Source organism: Aquarana catesbeiana, linkage group LG07 (assembly GCF_042186555.1).
Source record: "Aquarana catesbeiana isolate 2022-GZ linkage group LG07, ASM4218655v1, whole genome shotgun sequence".
NCBI classification, from domain to species: domain Eukaryota; kingdom Metazoa; phylum Chordata; class Amphibia; order Anura; family Ranidae; genus Aquarana; species Aquarana catesbeiana.
In genome coordinates, this window is record NC_133330.1 from 289,121,161 (window position 1) to 289,140,161 (window position 19,001).

At 41.8% G+C, this 19,001-nt stretch overlaps 1 protein-coding gene across 1 annotated transcript in view; it reads left to right on the forward strand.

Annotated features, from left to right (window-relative positions):
- The window catches only part of SHISAL2A (shisa like 2A), a 227,433-nt gene extending 210,102 nt beyond the window's left edge, over window positions 1–17,331 (forward strand). Inside the window, exon 4 of the mRNA XM_073593501.1 lies at window positions 16,819–17,331. The gene's annotated coding sequence lies outside the window, so the exon portion shown is untranslated. The remainder of the gene's footprint in view (window positions 1–16,818) is intronic.
- The last annotated feature ends 1,670 nt before the right edge of the window (window positions 17,332–19,001 follow it).

The window sequence follows — 19,001 nt, forward strand, 5'->3', positions numbered from 1 at the left end:
AAATAAAAAACACAGAGGTGATCAAATACCACCAAAAGAAAGCTCTATTTGTGGGGAAAAAAGGACATCAATTCTGTTTGGGTGCAACGTCGCGCGTCCCCGCAATTGTCAGTTAAAGCGATGCAGTGCCGAATCGCAAAAAGTCCTCTGGTCAGGAAGGGGGTAAATCCTTCCGGGGCTGAAGTGGTTAACAAACAGACAGGGGTAAAGCTATTTCCAGTGCTGACAAGGGAGAGAGGAGGGGCAGGGAGAGGGAGAGAGGGGGGCTTTGGAAGAAGACCTCTCTTTTCTGAGAAGTTCTCATCTTTGTGATCAGTCTCTCAAGCCACTCATGGGGTAACTGAGGGCAAAGTTTACTATGAAGTCAATGTGCCGGAGAACCTGCCTCTGAAATCCGTGTGGGTTGGTCTGTTTACCTGTCAGCTCCTCAGCTGGGTGAAGATGACTTATCCTTTGCTTATTACAGCCGAGGTTTGAAGGTCACCAGTGCACATTTCGAAACTTACATGTATATTGTAGATCAGCATCTGACTGTGAATTTGTGCCACATCCAAAATTATTTATACATAACAGAAAAGAGGGTCCCCTAGTGGTGAACTTTTCAGGCACATGTAAAAATCATAAAAGAGGTATACTTGGTACAAATATAATTTATTAAATTAACATAGTAAACTATGACAAAACTGTAACATCTATTGTTAGGAATGTAGGTCAATCAGTATTACAATAGTGTATATACAGAGTTTTGAAGCAGTACTTTTTCACCCGATGCATTTCGGAGTCAGTTAAACTCCTTTCCTCAGGGGTACTGTACGCTTTAAATAGTTCTGTGTTAAAGAAGATATATTGAAAATATAATAATCAGTATCTGAGTATCCATCCATAAAACATTTCATAATGTAATTTTCATATCTAATACACTTACGTTAAACACTGTATTGGCTGACTTGACATTCCATTTGTGATTAAAAACAGCGACAATGACAAGGTCTGTCTGCCTAGTATGCTCTTGATTCCAATATGAACAAACATCTATGTATTGGAGGTGATGTATATAGGTAGAAGTGGGTTTTACTCCACCAAGAGTATATATATATGTTCTCTTCAAAAAGAAAAGAGAAGCCCGGGAAATATGGGCGTAAACTAAATGCTTGAGGCTCCACTGGGGCCGAGAGGCAAACCCTGCAAAGAATGTGATAACGTAAATATATAGTAGGAGGTCCTATTTTAATATAATAAGGAGGTTAATTTGCAGGATTAAATTCATACCTGAAGGTGGCTCAAGAGTTGATGTTCATAGGTGTATATATTGATAGCTAGAGAGGTAGTAGATAAGATAGGATATTCAATTAGTTGTCTATTTAGATTGCAAATATTATTTTAAATGATTGTGTCCTTACACTAAAGAGTTATTTAAAAGGAGTAATGTAGATACTGTGATACTATATAGCCAAATGGGACTCGATTTACTTGACAGAGACACACTTGTCACATGTGAAGTATATATATAGTGAGGCTTGGTCTAAAGTATAGTAGTCGTCATATAGTTAATCCTATATAGGGTTAATCTGTCAAGTTAACTGGGAGTCAACGAGGAGATTCCAGTCAAAACCCAAATATAGATATAATTAGCAGATTTAAGATGGAGGGGGGCCATACATGGCTCGCACCTGCGTCCTCTCCGGCTTGATTCACACCTATGCAAGTTGCTTTTGAGCGTTTCTGCAGTGTTTTTTGTGATGCTTGCCACGTTTTTGAGCAGCGTTTTTGCAGCGTTTTTACAGGGTTTTTGCGGTGTTTTTGCCACGTTTTGCGGTTTTTTTTTTTTTACAGTTTTTTTTAGACTGTATACAGTCTAGAAAAAAAACCTGCCAAAAACACAAAACGCATCAAAAACGCTGCAAAAACGCTGTAAAAATGCTGCAAAAATGCTGCACTTGCGTTTTTGATGCTGGTCCATTGAATTCTATTACATGCAAAACGCTGCATTTTGCCTGAAAAAAAGTCCTTGGCCCTTTACAAAAACGCAGAGGTACAAAAAGGCATTGATGTGAACATGTTCCATAGGAACCCATGTTAAAAAATCCCCATGCATTTCTGCAAAATGCAAAATGCATCAAAAAACGCGCTAGTGTGAATGGGGCCTCCTTCCCACTCAAATCAGCTGTTGTAATCAGATATCAACAGCTGATTGGGGGAGAGAGGCTTTTTAAACCAGCTGATTCTCATGCCGGACATCCTCCACATGCTGCGGATGTTACCGGCCTGAACAGCTACTTGATCCGATCCACTCTCATGCCATGTTAGGGCCCTCCACACGGAACAGATCCGTGATGATCCGCCCCGTGAACATCCGCTTGCTCAGCGGGGATCGCTCCGCCGATCCCCGCTGAGCAGGAAGATGACAGGTCCGTCGCTGTACACTGTGCAGCGACAGACCTGTCAGAGCGCCGCTCTCCCCTATGGGGGATCGGATGATGACAAACCGTAGAGTCCGTCGTCACCCGATCCGAAAACGGATGGAAAAGTAGGTTTTTCCTCCGTTACACTTTTTCGGATCGGAGCGGGTCGGATGTCAGTGGACATGTCACCGCTGACATCCGACACTCCATAGGGGTCCATTCAGGTCCGCCTAAAAAACTGACAGGCGGACCTGAACGGACAGTCCGTGTGAAAGTGGCCTAATTCAAACTACTTTTATTCACTAACTGTGATGCTAACCTAAGCTTGCCAACTTTATTTCTATTTACTGTGGCTATAACAGGGACTTCTTTTGCTTGATTGAGTTAACACTAGACTGATAGTTATATGCTCCTAACACCCTATGCACTATAATTAACTTCCAACTAAAATCCATTAGTTCTAATTTGAGGTTATACAACCATAATAATCCCTGTATATTATTTTCACTCATGTAGCACTTGGAGAAATTAATACCTGAATCTGTACTTTTATGCTATATAAACGAATAACCATTACCTAATGGCTATGTATTTTCCATCTTAAATCTGCTAATTATATCTATATTTGGGTTTTGTCTGGAACCTCCTCGTTGACTGCCAGTTAACTTGACAGATTAACCCTATATAGGATTAACTATATGACGACTACTATACTTTAGACCAAGCCTCACTATATATATACTTCACATGTGACAAGTGTGTCTCTGTCAAGCAAATCGAGTCCCATTTGGCTATATAGTATCACAGTATCTACATTACTCCTTTTAAATAACTCTTTAGTGTAAGGACACAATAATTTAAAATAATATTTGCAATCTAAATAGACAACTAATTGAATATCCTATCTTATCTACTACCTCTCTAGCTATCAATATATACACCTATGAACATCAACTCTTGAGCCACCTTCAGGTATGAATTTAATCCTGCAAATTAACCTCCTTATTATATTAAAATAGGACCTCCTACTATATATTTACGTTATCACATTCTTTGCAGGGTTTGCCTCTCGGCCTCAGTGGAGCCTCAAGCATTTAGTTTACACCCATATTTCTCAGGCTTCTCTTTTCTTTTTGAAGAGAACAACATATATATACTCTTGGTGGAGTAAAACCCACTTCTACCTATATACATCACCTCCAATATATAGATGTTTGTTCATATTGGATTCAAGAGCATACTAGGCAGACAGACCTTGTCATTGTCGCTGTTTTTAATCACAAACTTTATGGAATGTCAAGTCAGCCAATACAGTGTTTAATGTAAGTGTATTAGATATGAAAATTACATTATGAAATGTTTTATGGATGGATACTCAGATGCTGATTATTATCTTTTCAATATATCTTCTTTAGCACAGAACTATTTAAAGCGTACAGTACCCCTGAGGAAAGAGTTTAACTGACTCCGAAACGCGTCGGATGAAAAAGTACTGCTTCAAAACTTTGTATATACACTATTGTAATACTGATTGACCTACATTCCTAACAATAGATGTTACAGTTTTGTCATATTTTACTATGTTAATTTAATAAATTTTATTTGTACCAAGTATACCTCTTTTATGATTTTTACATGTGCCTGAAAAGTCCACCACTAGGGGACCCCCTTTGCTGTTTTGTATTTTGAAACTTACAGGGAATCCTTTAGTGAAAACGATGTGGCTGGCTTCCTTGCTAACCTTATTGGTGACTCTATGGAAATATATTTCTCTAAAAATGGCATTGAATTTGGGCAGGCATTTGTTACAGAGAAGAGTACACTGGGAGAGCAGGCATTGCTGCCCTATATTTTGTGCAAAGGCTGCGCTTTCCAGGTTAATGTTGGACAGAGGGATGAGCTCTGGCATGTTCCACCTGATAACTTCACATTCCTAAAAGAGTGTGCAGATGAGGATCTTACAAGGGCACCATCACCACCAAAAACAAATGAGGAGTGTGAGGCGTTGCTTAAGGTTCCAGGAACTGGAATAAAAAACACATAAAACACATTAAGGAAAACCCAAACAATTCCAGCATCTGATGCTCTGCTGCCACAACTGAAGACAGGAGGACCAGATGCCCCTTAAGAAGATGAGAAAGCCAAAGGATCATCTTGTCCAGGTAGCAACTCAGTGTTTGATCAGGCTGGTGCCACTGGATTAAATGATCAAAATGAAGAAGGCGCCAACCTATAATTGGTTAACATATAACTGCTGCCCCTTTAAGTGTGGATCACACTATCAATTCGTTTTGGGCATCAGTAAAGTGAGGTGCTGTTATACTACCATAAAATTATATATATATATATATATATATATATATATATATATATATATATATATATATATATATATATATATACATATATATATATATATATATACATATATATATATATATATTTCTCCACCTGACAATTGTGAATCCATTTAAAAAAGCTTATGAAAATGTGGTTTCTTTAACCCACTTTTCCTTGTAAAAAATTAGTTGCAATGTGAAGTGCTCAAAAGATATGTGTATACAAGACACTTATGCCGCGTACACACGATCGTTCTTCTCGTCGGAAAAAGATATGACGGCTTTTCCGACGCGATTCCGCTCAAGTTTGCCTTGCATACACATGGTCACGCAAAAGTATGCTGAACTTACGTCCCCCAAGAACGCTGAACTTACGTCCCCCAAGAACGCGGTGACGTACAACACTACGACGAGCCCAGAAAACAAGAAAATTAAGTTCAATGCTTCCGAGCACGCGTCGAATTGTTTCCGAGCATGAGTAGGAATTTTGCGTGTCAGACGATCGCATTTTCAGATAGGAACTTTTCCCGACCGAAAAATTGAGAACATGCTCTGAATCTTTTGCTGGCTGGAATTCGGCCTGCAAAAGACCGATGGAGCATACACACGGTCGCATTTTTCGATGAAAAACTCTTATCGGTCTTTTACGGGCTGAAATTCCGATCGTGTGTACGTGGCATTACTGTGCATAAAGATTATCTAAAAATATTTTTAGATCAATAACATTTTATCAAAATACATACAATTGCACCTATATGATGCTGTGACCAACACACAAAATTAACCCAAAAGGGATTTTTTCTTTTTTTTTAAATGAAAAGCGATACAAATAAAATTATATTAAAAACACAGTCCACTTTGCTGCAAAGATAGTCACTGGCTGCCTGCAGGAGGAGTAATTATAAATCATTGATCGGTGTATGTAAAAAGTAGCTTTAGCTGTGAAAAGACTCTTCTGCCTCTTCTGGATGATTGTGAGACGAATTTCTTAGTTGTATTTACTGAAAAGAACTAAAATAAAATTGAATTAAAAACACAGTCCACTTTGCTGCAAAGATAGTCACTGGCTGCCTGCAGGAAGAGAAATTATAAATCATTGATCGGTGTACTCTGTGTACAGCTTTGCACAGCACAGGAAAGTGCATTGTTTCAAAGGATTTCGAAGTAAAGCTGTGGTATTCCTCCTCGGTGATGAAGAGTGGAGGAAAAGGTTGGAAATGTGCAAAGAGAAGGAAGGAGAGATTGTCCCTGGATATTTGCTCCTGGAAATGAGAGCCATTCTCCCTGCAAAGGACGATTTTCCAGAAGATGTTCTGTATGCTGAGCTGGGGTTAGGAAGAGAGAGAGAGAAGAGGGGTCAGTGGAAGTGTACACACTCACTTGGAATGCTCTTGGCGGCTTACTTAGTAGCAGGGAGGGATGGGTGAGAGAAGGAATGGGACGGGCGAGAGAAGAGATGTGTGTGTGAAGCTGCTCGGTCAGGACAGACTGCAGGCATGCTGGAGGCAGAGTTGGATGTAGCAGTGTGAGGAATGGATCCTCTCCACCTAGGACAGCTACACTTCCCGAGCCATCACCTGCACTGTCCGCACACAGGGACAGACAGAGAGCAGAGGACGGAGCGGCCATCGGAGGAGGGATGGGAGCAGGTGGATGGGTTTTCCAGGGACGAGAACTAATTCCTGCACCCCTCACTTACTTCTCCCGCCGGTTTGTCAATTTTGCTTCCCCACCTCCTCCCTCCCAGGGGCCGTGGCTGCGCCCTAGTCCGCCTAGAGGTAGCACCGGCCCTGGTCATTGGCACACGTGCACTGAAGCAACGTCTCGTTCGTGCCCTTGCTTCAGTTGACGTGCTGCTACCGGCAGCTCCCGCATGTGAAGTCCTCGCAGCTCCGGCCAATCACAGTGCCGGAGCTCGCAATACCCGCAATACCCAGAAATAACTCCAGGAGACATGTTGCTGGGCAGAGCAGTGTGACCGCTGCAGGGGATTCAATCTAAGATGATTATTTCATAATGAGCTAGTATGCTATGCATACTAGCTTATTGTGCCTTTGTCTTGCAGGTTTTTTTTTGTGGGTTTACAACCGCTTGCCGCCCGCCGGCCATTCATATGACGGCGTCCCAGAACGACCACATTCGCACGCCCGTGGGGGTGCGCATTGCGGCGATCGGTGATGCGGTGTGTCAGTCAGACATACCGCTACACTTATCTCGGTAAAGAGCCTCTGACGGAGGTTCTTTACCACGTGATCAGCCGCATCCAATCACGGCCGATCACGATGTAAACAGGAAGAGCCGTTGATCGGCTTTTCTTCACTCGCGTCTGACAGACATGAGTAGAGGAGAGCTGATCGGCTGCTCTCCTGACAGGGGGGGTCTGTTTTTATCAGCGCAGCCCCCCCCTCGGATGCCCACCCAGGACCACCAGGATGCCACACTAGACCATCAGGGAAATGGCAATCAGTGCCTAGGCAGCTGCCAATCAGTGCCCACCCCCAATGCCTGCCAGTGCCATCAGTGATGCCTATCACTGCCATCTATCAGTGCTGCATATCAGTGCCCATCAGTGCCACGTATCAGTGCCCAGCAGTGCCGCCTATCAGTGCCCAGCAGTGCCGCCTATCAGTGCCACCCATAAGTACCCATCAGTACAGTCTTTCAGTTCCCATCAGTGTCGCTTATCAGTGCCCATCAGTGCCTTCTATCAATGCCCATCAGTGCTGCATATCAGTGCCACCCATCAGTGCCCACCGTCAGTCCCCATCAGTGCCACCTCATTGGTGCCACCTAATTGATGTCACCTTATCAGTGCCCATCAGTGAAGGAGAAAACTTACTTATTTACAAAATTTTATAACAGAAACAAAAGAAAAACTTTATTTTTTCAAAATTTTAGGTCTTTTTTTATTTGTTTAGAAAAAAATAAAAAATGCAGGTGCTCAAATACCACCAAAAGAAAACTCTATTTGTGAGAACACCAATTAGCAAAAGTATGTAGGCATAGGACACACCCCATGCCACTTCCCCTTAAAGGAGAATTATACAAAATAAATAATTAGTTAAAGCCACAATTGCTTTTTTTACCACTACTATTCCTTTATACTGGTTTATAAAATTTACAAATGCAGCAATTTAGAAATTGGATGAAAGGTTTAGCACTGAGAAAACACTTTTTTGAAAGATAAATAGTGCATTTTATATACAATTATAGAGATCAGACCAAAATGAGGGACAAATGAGGAGGAAAGAGGGACAGAGGGACATTGTTCCAAATTTAGGGACAGTTCCTCGAAATCAGGGACAGTTGGGAGCTATGTGACCGCGCAATAGTCATTTAAACAGCGACAGCGCTGAAAGTTGAAAATTGTCATGGGCAGGAAGGGGGTGTAAGTGCCTGGTATTGAGGTGGTTAAGCACAGCAGCAGAGCAATAATTTTATGTTAAATAGAGATTATACACTTATTGATTTTTTTTTTTAACATCGAGATTGTATAAGTAAGTGTTCTTCACAAACATTATATATATATATATATATATATATATATATATATATATATATATATATATATATATATATATATATATATATATATATATATTATTTGATTGAGACACCTCAATGAGCGCAGAGTGAGGAAGTTTTAATAGTTCAGATACTGTACATTGCAGGGATTTTAGCAAACTTTGTGGCCCACTAGAGCAATTATATTTATCAACTGCTATGGCAGCGCTTATCATGAAATATAGAAGGGGGTTGTTGTAAAACAGAAGTGTTTGAAGCTGAGGAGCCCATTGGGAGGTGGAAATGATTACAAAGCAGCCTACCTAACATTTCTAGACTTACCAGATTTCATATCTTTCAACTTTCTGAAAGAAGGACACCTTTTAGCACAAAATATGGGCTTCATTCACACCCCAGTTATATGGACCATAAAAAAATAATATGCAAAAAGTATTAGCTGAACCCACAACTGCTTATTTACCACTACCTTTCCTTTATACTGGCTTTTTAAAATAAGTCAGTCATTTAAAGACTTGATGAAAGATTTATGCCCTGTACACACGACCGGTTTTGCCGTTGGAATAAACTCCGAAGGTTTCTCTGACGGAACTCCGATGGAATTCCGCTCAAGCGGTCTTGCCTACACATGGTCACATGGTCACACCAAAGTCCGACCGTCCAGAATGCGGTGACATACAACACATACGACGGGTCTAGAAAAAGGAAGTGCAATAGCCAGTAGCCAATAGCTTCCGTCTCGTACTTGCTTCAGAGCATGCGTCGTTTTTGGTCCGTCGGAACAGCATACAGACGAGTGGTTTTCCCAATAGGAATTGGTTCTGTCGGAAATATTTAGAACATGTTCCATTTCTAGGTCCCTCAGAATTTTCGAAAAAAGAAGTCTTTACAGCTATGTGATAGCCATTGTACGCCCCCCGGACATTTTGTACAGATTCCATGTGGGAGGCTTCACCAAAGCTGTCCCCAACTGGCATTAAATATCAGGGCAGATTAATGATAACCTAAATCCTGACACCATGCCCATCCCAGTGCCCTAACATGTTCTGCAGGAAAAAGTTTTCATGTACTTTGCTACCCCAGGTTCAGCCTTGGCATGGATGTAGATCTAAGAATTAGGACATGGTTAGGAAGCTCACATCACCACTGTGAACTGATCAGGGTCTCTGCCTGTTGACAGCAGCCCCTTGGCCCTCCAGCAGCAGTTCTGTCCCTGCAACCATTGTCCAGCTGAACTTGGTATGTTGGTAGACAAAAGTGATGAAAGTATATGAAAACTTTAAATGTTACAGCTGGGGGAGTTTAAATACAGAATTTAGCATTGAGGTTTAACCACTTGAACCAGGCCACAAAAAATGGCCGCCTGGTCATCAAGGGGGTAAAACCTCATGGTTTTACCCCCTTGATGACCAGGCCATTTTTGCTATTCAGCGCTGCACTACTTTAACTGATAATTGCACGAACATGCAACGCTGTACCCAAACTAAATTCATATAATTTTTTTTTTTCACACAAATAGAGCTTTCTTTTGGTGGTATTTTATAACCACCGCGTTTATTTTTTTGCGATATAAACGAAAAAAGACCAAAAATTTTGAAAAAAACCCCAATATGTTTTACTTTCTGCTATAAAACATATCCAATAAAACATTTTAAAAAAATGAAATTTCTTCATAAATTTTGGCAAAAATGTATTCTGCTACAAAAAAAAAAAAAATCCTAATAATTGTATATTGACTGATTTGTATAAAAGTTATAGCGCCTACAAACAATGGTATATATACTGGAATAGATTTTTTTTTTATACTCCTAAAGGCAATCATTGACCTATAATGGGACTGCTATAGTGCAGCGGGAAAACTAGCACTAACTGACACTGGGAGAAACTGACTAACTGAAAATGACATCACCAGTGACTTTAATACAGTGATCAGAGATAAAACTATACACTGTCACTGTACTAATAACACTGGCTGAGAAGGGGATAACATTGAGGACGATCAAGGGGTTAAATGTGTGTCTAACTATGTGTAATGTGTGCTTCTTTTACTAACATATCTCTCAGTTTCTCATCCCTGCTTTGACAGACCGCTCCCTCTGTACAGAGCTCTGTGTTGTTTTCCAACACAGAGCTCTGGCTTGTGATTGCACACAGCTGATCAGCAGGTCTCAGCCACAAATCATTAGCCGAGACTTGTTGACAGACTCCCGCTGCGTACAAACACAGCAGGTGGCGAGAGGGGGAATGCCCTAAACCCAAAAGTGGGCACTGATGTACCAGTACGTCGCTTTGCTTAGAGAGGCCACTCGCCCGCTTTACATTGTGGGCAGGCGGTTGTCAAGTGGTTAAATTGCTTCTAAAGACTAAACTTTTTATTTTTTGTTATGAATACAGTAAGGAATGTTTAAACCCTTAAGTTTTTTTTCCCATCTGTATCCCTTTGGGGAGATTACCATTTACTTCTAGTTCTGAGGACACAAAATGAAGTGAGAGGAAATTTCTCCAAAGTGAGGTAACCCCTCTCTTAGACAGTTGTCACAGCAGCAATTGTCCCTGAGACAATGGTCATTAAGACAAATAGCAAGAGTGAATCTCCTAAGTGGGGTCACAGACAGTAAAAACTTAGTGACTTAGCGGAATCTGGAAGCCCCCAGATCCCAGCCCCACCATGTGAATGAGTAGGGGGTACCCCTACTAATTCAGCGAAAATGTGGTAAAAGTGAATAAAAACGTGACAAAAGTTTTTGACAAGTCCTTTATTAAAAAATGTAAAAAAAAAAAATATTGTCCCCTGGTATAGATCCCACATCAATCACGATGAACGCCGGACACTGACCTGGAAAAAAAAAACCTCCCATCCCGACGAAGGCACCCACCAAATGACAGCTATGCCTCCTCCTGCCAAATAAACGAAGAGGCAGAGCCACCTGGTGAAGTCACTGGGTGGACTTTGCCCCTTCTGACATCATCAACCGAGGGCATGCTGGGTTGATGAGGTCACAAGGGGGCGGCGCCAACCGGTGATCTTACTGGGTTGCCCCTGCCCCTTAGTTATTTAAGAGCTGTCAGATGGCGGGAGTCTTCTTTGAGACCAGAGTTTTATTTTTTGGGTCGGCGGGCGTTGTGAATGACAATGGATTTACACAGGGAACATTTCTTTTTATTTTTTAATAAAAAAAACTTGTATTGTATTTTTACTTACTTTTTTACACTTTTTTGGTGAATAAGTAGAGGTACTATATACCCCATACTCATTCACATAGGGGGGATATAGTACCTCTCCCAGCTTTGAGATCTCCATCATTTTTCCCATCCACTGTCACTGCTATCTTCTCTGCTACTTTTTCTTGGTCTGGTGTCTTCTCACTTTGGCCATTGGATAGCCACTGATGATGTAATTATTGTGCATGTGTGTGAGAGTATATGGGAATGCACCCTGAACTGCACATATAGGCAATATACACCAAAAAAAAAAAAAAAAATAGCAGAAAGTGGAAAGAGGTTTTTTTTTTTTTAGCAGACGAGACATGTAAAGTAGTCTCTCTTTGTATCAAAAAAGGTCTACTCCCTAGCAATTTTTGTAAGTTTTTAAATAATTTTTAAAATATGTTTGTGTAGCATAAAATAGTTGCAGAATATGCTTTTTTTTTTTTAAACAACCATTAATGAATAATTATTGTTAGATTTTTAAGACTTTAAGACTGTCAAATTGTTTGAAAATTTGAAACATCTAGATCCATAGGCCTTGTTCACATGAGCGTACCTAAAGTGATTGTAAAGTCTTGTTTTTTTTTTTTTTTTTTGTCTTTTAAATAACAAACATTTTATACTTACATGCTCTGTGCAGTGGTTTTGCGCAGAGCAAATAAAATTACGATATTGTTGCGCTACTATAAAAAGGAAATAAGATGACATATATAGCAGCCAGCATCAACAATGTAGTGACAGTGTGGAAAATATTAGAATAAAAAAATGCAGCGCTAAATACAAATATCCATATTAGGTGATTCCTAAATATGTGACAATAAGACGTGCAAAGTGATGGCGTGATAACCATATGTGGAGAGAAAGTGATTCTCATAAATAACAGTGGAATATTTCAGTCCAAGACCATATAAATGTCCAATTGAGTGAACACTATGGTCACACGAGTGTTCTGACAATGTGAACAATGTGTGTTGTAAATGAATGAGGGAATGATCATGGGTGCCATGCAGATCCGAGGAGTAATGTTCCGGTACTCAATATCCACAGATGGAGATAGAAGGAGCAAATACGCTTACCGGAACTGATGGACACGTTTGCCATACGGCTAGGTGTCATACGAGCTTGTGGAGCAACCGATCCAAATGGATGCTTGGTGGAGAAGCGTGTGCGGCAGATTCCACTGGATCCCTTATGGCAATCGTAGACGAGCTGGAGAAATCGGATGTTCCGAGTCCAGGTATGGAAACCTCCCCGGCAGATGTGTGATGGAAAAATATACCTTTCACTCAGCCAGCGTGGGGACATGCAAAAGGATGAGAAGACCCCACATAGTGTTTGAATCCACAAAAACAGGTTTATTTCAAACCAGACAGAATAAAAAGTCCAAATGACAGCAACCGGAGTTTAAAAGTGATCACAATGAAAATAGCGTGGTACCAGAAACAAATAGTTAATCCTGTCCCGACATGTTTCAGACTAGAGGTCCTTCTACTGGGGCAAACTGACTATTATCTGGTATCACGCTTATATTTATAACACATAAATGATTAAAAACAACATCAGCTGTTACAACAATCATCAGCTGTGAGAGATCGCTATGGAGCGGACCTCACAGCCAATAGGAATCCTGGTGTGTGTGATTGGTTTGCAATCCTATGACATGTGGTTTAACCACCCAATCACGGGCCGCCATGGCAAGTCACGTGACACCGTCATCCAGGACATCACGCCATCACGTTGCACGTCTTACTGTCACATATTTAGGAATCACCTAATATGGATATTTGTATTTAGCGCTGCATTTTTTATTCTAATATTTTGCGCAGAGCAGCCTGGATCTTATTCTTCTTGGGTCCCTCTTCGCTGTTCCTAGCCCCTCCCTCCTGTCGAGTGCCCCCACAGCAAGCAGCTTGCTATGGGGGCACCCAAGCCAAGCTGCAGCTCCATGTGTCCATTCGTCCCCACCCCCTCTCTCTCCTGGATTAGCTAACTGACTTTGATTGACAGCCATGGGAGCCAATGGCGCTGCTGCTGTGTCTCAGCCAATCAGGAGGAGAGTCCCAGATGGTCGATGGACATCGCTGGACAGAGATGAGACTCGGGTAAGTATTAGGGGATGCTGGGGCAGCTGCTACACACAGAAAGCTTTTTATCTTAATGCATAGAATGCATTAAGAAAAAAAAACTTCTGCCTTTACAACTCCTTTAAGTGTATACCAATGTGAGGGCCATGCCGGAATGCAGATTGTCAACTGGAATGCAGCAGTTGCACAGACATAACTGTTAGGGCTCGTTCACACTTTCTCAAAATACTGACGCTTACGAAACACTCCTGTAGCAATAATAGGTGCGGTTGATAAGGTTTTAATGAGCATTAAAAATGCTCCCCCCAAACGCCCTATTTAAGTTTACGGCTTATTAAAACTACACCACAAACGCTTGCAATAGCTGGTTGCTAAGGAGCGGGCCAGGAAGCCAGCCATCCTGTCCTTAACAACCGATGTGTCTTCAACTGTCAGCGGGTTGCCTGCTGACAGCTGAAAGAAAAAAAAAGGACGTGGGCTCCCCCCCCCCAGTCCATACTAGGCCCATTGAGTCTGGTATGGACTGGGGAAGGGGGAACCCCATGCCAAAATTTTAACATTTTTATCACCCCTCAAACGCCTGCTTTTAACCACTTGCTTACTGGGCACTTAAACCCCCCTCCTGCTCAGACCAATTTTCAGCTTTCAGCGCTGACGCACTTTGAATGACAATTGCACGGTCATACAACATTGTACCCAAATTAAAATTTTATCATTTTTTTCCCACAAATAGAGCTTTCTTTTGGTATTTAATCACAGCTGGGATTTTTTATTTTTTGCTAAACAAACAAAAAAAGATGGAAAATTTTGAAAAAAAAAAAAAAATCATGTTTCATAGTTTGTTATAAAATTTTGCAAACAGGTAATTTTTCTCCTTCATTGATATGCGCTGATGAGGCGGCACTGGTGGGCACTGATAGGCTGCACTGATGGGCACAGATAGGCACAGTTAAGGCGGCACTGATAGGCACAGATAAGGCGGCACTGATGGGCACAGACAAGGCGACACTGATGGCCACTAAAGGGCCCTGATGGGTGGCACTGATAGGTGGCACTGATGGGCGGCACTGATGGGCACTGATGGGCGGCACTGATGGGCACTGATGGGCGGCACTGATGGGCACTTATGGGCACTGGTAGGTGACACTGATGGGCACTGATAGGTGGCACTGATGTGCAGCACTGTTGTTGAGGCACTGATTGTGGGCTCTGATGGGTGGCACTGTGGGCACTGATTGGTGGCGCTGGTGGGCATTGGTAGGCGGCACTGCTGCCTATTGCTAGGTGGCACTGGCAGGGGGCACAGGTGGGCACTGGTGATCTGGCGGCAGATCTCCGTGATCGGGACTGATGTCCCTCTCACGGCCGCCGGTGATCGCCTTTTTTTCCTCGTCACGCTATCAGCGCGAGGAGAAAAAATAGCCGATTACCGGCTCTGTTGACATCACATGATCAGCTGTCATTGGCTGACAGCTGATCACGTGTTAAGGGGTCGGGATTGACCCCTTACTCCGATCTGTGATCAGGCGAGTCTCATAGATTCGCTGATCACACAGCGTGCCGCGCGCGCCCTGCAGGGGGCGCGCAGGCCGCTCATGCACGGGATGACGTCAATGGACGTAGTCCAGGCAAAGCAGGTCCGCGCTGTAGCCATCATTCGGCTATAGCACGGATCTCAAGTGGTTAATGCCAATGTGAACTCCCAATTTGACATCTATGTGGGAGCAATTACATGTCCCCAAACCCACACTGTCTGTGTTTGGGGACATGCACCCGCACACTCCTGCACCCACACTGACTATGTGTACACAGATATGTATATACAGTATAACACCTTATATATTATTATGTATTTTAAATTCTTTATAATGGGTTCAGTTAGTTTTCAGCATGACAGAAATAAAACGAGCATAGGATGCATTAAGGTGAAAAAACACGAACCTTTACAGCCCCTTTAAGGGTCCACACAATCCATAAAACCAGTTCTCCAGAAGGGGGCAACCCACTACTTTGACGTAGGTGACATATAAGCCTCCCATGCTAACAGCCAATATCTGTCACAAATGCTTTGGGTGGGGTACACCCTTTTGTGTCTGATGACCCCTCAAAGCATATGATAAGAGCATGTAGCCTGGTATTCACAATGGCTGCATACTCACTGCCTTCCTTGCTATGGGGATTCCAGCCCTCATGCATGGCGTGCTGGGCTGGTTAGCTTTGGGGTCCCAAGTTTTTTTGTTAGTTAAATTATATTTTAAAACTGTAAACACAATGTCAGCACTATGCCAGCAAGTAGAATGCAGTCTCCAGCCAGTTTGTTAGTTTGGGGAAGAGAAGGAGGGGGAGGAGGAGGGGAGTCCCTTGGCATACTAGGCTACTAGGTTGTGTGTTTCTATTGATGCACACAGCATAGGGAGAGACAACTCTAGTCCCTGTATGATTGGCACATATAGGATGCTGCAAGAGAAAGGAGCCACCCTGAAACAGGAAACCAGTGGCAACAGTTATGGCAGCAGCTCATAGTGGAACAAAAGAAAGAATTAAAATATAAAGAATCTCTCTCTTTTCCCTCGGGGGGGGGGGGGTTGTTGTTTTTTTTCTTCTCCCCCTCTTCTTTCTTCTCTTCTCTTCATTACTTGTTTCCTCTTCTAGAAATTTTATACACAATACAGATGACCACACAAGGGGCCTCATACGACCATGATTCCTGAGATTATCTCGGGGATCGCGACCGGGATTCCCTGTGACTCCGGACCTCTACCATTCTTTCATATAGGGATGCTCTGGATCATAGCTGGGAGACTATTATTAAACCTCATTGGAATCTAGATACATATCACATATGTTATGTTTTGTTATTACAATAGATGACGGATATGTATTATGGCCATATCTTCTATTTCTCTGTATTGTGATGTTGACGATCTGAAAAATTTACTTCATTCTGTTAATGTGTCTGGTCATTCTAGACTTTGTCCTTCTTTCAATAAAAATATTGAAATATAAAAGACAAGGAGGTGTATACACAGTAAGTGATTAAATCAGCTGCTGAAAGTGCTAAAAAACCTGAGTTTATTATACTTTAGGTCTTTCCTGTAAAGACAGGAAGTTCAGGGAAGCAGCACTAAAAAAAATAAACATTAAACGCATTAAAAGTTGTAAACTGTAAATTTTGGGGTAATAATTTTAACAAATAATTTACTGGGGGATGCTTGTTTTATTGTGCTCAATATGTTTTTTGTGTTTTCTGTTTTCTTTTCACAGGTCATTGAGTTAGGATCCACTATTTTCAAACAACCGCTTTGGCTTTGAACTCCTGCATTTGGTGCTCTGTACAGAAATGCTCCACATTCCATCAATAAACATTTATATTGGCTCTTTTAAATTGCCTGTCTTTGTGTGGCTTTTGTATTACTCGCTTTTTCCAGGAACGCAATGGAACGGATTGGAAATTGTTCTCTATGCTTTGAAAGGGTGCCAATTAAAAAAACAGCTTGGGGTAAATGAATGGCAGGAGTCTCATACCGACTTACAACTGTTACAATTTGTACTTCTCTCTGCATACCAGTTTATTAAATTAGGAAATTCCACTCAGAGACTTTATGTCAAAGCAAAATATTACCTCCTGTGATTTATATCAGCTGCTAGTTTTCAAATAAAAATTGAAATTAAAGATGGGAAGCCAGAGATTAGGAAAAGTGGTAAAAATGGAGGCTGACCATATTTAAAGGTACATATAGACTATAACAGTTATGGGGGCCCTATCATTAATTTCTATACTGTATGTTGAAAAAAGCTAAAGAAAAGTTAAAGGGCAATTCTACTTTTGTTAAATATGTTGATATAACATAGATAATTGCTATACAAGCCTTTTTGTCATTTATTGTTAATAAAATTAACTTTTTTAGTACAAATTTGCGGCCAGTTATGATTTTATTAAACCTGAAAAAAATATTCCAACATGGCTTTTTTATATGGAGGCATTGGGAATGATTTTATACACCAACTGTGCATACCAGACATTCTCAACCAGGGTTCCTCCAGAGGTTGCTAGGGTTTCCTTGAGCTGCATAAGTCCTAGGGCCAACGCCACTTGGCAGAACCAATAGCAAGAAGTCAATGTTCTTTTTGGCTGTCTGTAAGGTTGACATTGTGACTACTATTTTAAAGGGCGTATTCTTCCCACTGACCACAAAAGTAAGGGGGACATTCTTTCCACTGGCTACCACTGTAAAGGGGGGGGGGGCATTGTTCCCGATGGCCACCAAAGTAAGGGGGGGCATTCTTCCCACTTATCCCCAATTCATTGGTTTTAGTAGGGTTCCCTTAGGACTAAAAAGGGTTTTCAAGGGTTCCTTGGAGTTAATAAGGTAGAGCAGGGGTCTCCAAACTTTTCAAACAAAGGGCCAGTTTATTGTCCTTTAGACTTTAGGAGGGCCGGATTGTGCTAAGCGGGGGCAGAAAGTGTCCCGGGCCCGGCATCAGTGAGAATAAATATTGCCTCAGGGTTGGTGGTCAATAGGAGGATTAGTAGTGCCCTTATTAGTAAGAGAAATAGTATCCCATCATAGGTATTGGTGGAAGAAATAGTGCTGCATTGTTGGTGTCAGTGGGAGGAATAGTGCCTCATATCAGTGGGAGGAATAGTGCCCCAGGGCCCAGATAAAGGCTAGCAAAGGGCCACATCTGGCCCTCGGGCCACAGTTTGGAGACCTGTGAGGTAGAGAATAGCTGATGTACCCAATGAGGTAGATTTACTAAATGCAAAAAGGCTGTTCAGTTTGCATGGGAATTATGTGAAGCTCTCCTAACTTCCACCATCCAATCATGTACACATTTATTTTTAATTTACTTCCATACCTTGATAAGGTATTTTTTGCAAAGTGTGTTTTGACCGCTTTCACTAAGCTAAGGGTAAATTCCCATGCAAAGTCAACTGCCTATTTGCTTTTAGTAAATCAACACAGATGGTTTGTATAGAATCTTATCACAAATGTCATGTCACTTCCAGCAGTTTTTTCTATTATTACCCGGTATGACTGATCATGGGAACGTAGCAGGACATCCACCCCCAATGGCCACACCCCAACCCAACACTTCTGACACCAGCTAAAGGGAAACTATACCTGATATATAACAAGTTAAAGTGGTTGTAAACCCTGTTACACCACTTTTACCTACAGGTAAGCCTATAACAAGGCTTACCTGTAGGTACCTTGAATATTTCCTAAACTTGTACAGTTTAGGAGATATTCAGTATATGCGCTGCTGCCGACGTCATCGGCACATGCGCACTGAAGAAACAGGCCGCTGTGCCGTTTCTTCAGGAGTCGTGTCGTGTTGTAACCGGCGGCTCCCGCGCGCATGCACGGAAGTGACGTCATTGCTGCTTCAGCCAATCACAGAACCGGAGCCGTGAACTCGGAAGTAACTCCGTGGTAGATGTC